Genomic DNA, 1875 nt, shown 5'->3' with positions numbered 1-1875 from the left:
CAGCAGAATAAGTACTAGGCCTTAAAAATAATTCCTAGGGTCGATTTGTTTGACTAAAAACCTTCCATAAAACAATAAAAGTTGATTTGACTGTTTCCTGAAAACTTGCCTTGTTTTGTATAGAATTTGTTTCACTAAATTTCCTACAGAAATTTATTCACATCTTACCTTTCATTTTCTTTCCCCCCCCCCACCTTTTTTTAAATTCTTCTTCTAGCAATGCTCCTGAAGGGGCTCACCTTGCCAGAGATTTAAAAGAAGCTATCGATTTATTCCAAAATGGTTCCATCAAAGATAAAGTGAACAAGCTTTTTATTATTGGTGGCAGCGGAGTGTACCAAGTAAGTTCCAAATCTTTGGTTTTTCTTCCTTGTTTTGCTTTCTTTGTTACCTTTATGGCCTTAAACTGATAGTCAGGTGTACAACGCCGGTATCAGTTCCCGATTACCAACATCTTTAAAATGTTATCAGGCGTGGCTGTGTGGTAAAAAGCCTGCTTCCCAACCACGTGGTTCCAGGTTCAGTCTCACTGCTTGACACCTTGGGCAAGCAAGAATCTTCTATTATAGGCTTAGACTGACCAAAGCCCTGTGAATGAATCTCATTATCATTGTCGTCGTCATTTAATATCCATTGTCCATGCTGGCATGGGTTGGATGGTTTGACCAGGGCCAGTAAGCTGAGAGAGTGCACTAGACTCCAGTCTGATTTGGCATGGTTTTCCTAACGCCAACCACTGCAAGAGTGTAATGGGTGCTTTTACATGCCACTAGCACAGGTACTGTTTGCATGACACCAATATCTGCCATGACTACAATTTCACTTGGCTTGATGGGTTAACTTTGCTTTGCATCCTTCTGTATTAAAATAAGAACCAGTCAGTATAATCGACGATATCCATATTCTAAATTTAAAGTGTTGTGCTTAATTTACAAATTATTTGGATGAGTCGGCAATGGTAACAAATGTCTTCATATTTTTGCTTTTCATTTTCTCTAGGAAGTTCTCGAATCAAACTATGACATCCGACTTTATCTCACCAGAATACATGCAGACTTCGACGTTGATGTGTTTTTCCCAGAGTTTGAATCCAAACAATACAAGGAACTCGACAAGTAAATATTTAAATTATTACAAGAGAAATTCCACCAAATTAATATTTGTCAGCGTCATCATTAGAGAGAGTTAATTGAGATTATCAGGACAAGATCCTTAAGATTTCAGTGATGGTGTCTAAGCTAATATAAGCTAATATAAGTTAATTGAAACAAAGTTAATGAATGTGGAGGGCAGTCTTATGTTTACATTTAACTCTAATGTTAGGAACATAAATTGTGACTGCGCTCTTAACCACTACGCCATATACCTTAGGAATGAGAACCCAGGTTCGAAATTTCCCCCCAAGGCACTTGATGAAGCCTCCTGTATCAGAAAAAAATCTGCGTTATTATTTATTTGTATAGCTTTTGAGGGCGTGTGGGCTATTGGTTAGAGTGTTCTTGAGCAAAACACTTCATCTCGTGTTGCTCTCTCATCACTTCAACATCTGGCATGTGGCACACCACGCACCAAGTGGACGAATGTGGAACACAATCATTTACTCTTTTACTTGTTTCAGTCATTTGACTGTGGCCATGCTGGAGCACCGCCTTTAGTCGAGCAAATCGACTCCAGGACTTTTTCTTTTGTTAGCCTAGTACTTATTCTATCAGTTCTCTTTTGCCAAACCGCTAAGTTACGGGGACGTAAACACACCAGCATCGGTTGTCAAGCAATGTTGGGGGGACAAACGCACACACACACACATATATATATATATATACGACGGGCTTCTTTCAGTTTCCGTCTACCAAATCCACTCACAAGGCTTTGGTC

The 1875-nt window shown here is 39.3% G+C and overlaps 1 long non-coding RNA gene across 1 annotated transcript in view; it reads left to right on the top strand.

The window, feature by feature from the left end:
* The first annotated feature begins 211 nt into the window (after window positions 1-211).
* Window positions 212-1875, top strand: part of LOC106868005 (uncharacterized) — a 2393-nt gene continuing 729 nt past the window's right edge. The window contains exons 1-2 of the long non-coding RNA XR_001409207.2: window positions 212-341; window positions 1000-1115. This is a non-coding gene — a long non-coding RNA (uncharacterized LOC106868005). The remainder of the gene's footprint in view (window positions 342-999; window positions 1116-1875) is intronic.

This window comes from Octopus bimaculoides, chromosome 9 (genome assembly GCF_001194135.2).
Source record: "Octopus bimaculoides isolate UCB-OBI-ISO-001 chromosome 9, ASM119413v2, whole genome shotgun sequence".
Taxonomy (NCBI): domain Eukaryota; kingdom Metazoa; phylum Mollusca; class Cephalopoda; order Octopoda; family Octopodidae; genus Octopus; species Octopus bimaculoides.
The sequence above is the reverse complement of the archived record's forward strand: the minus strand, read 5'-3'. Positions and strand labels throughout refer to the sequence as shown.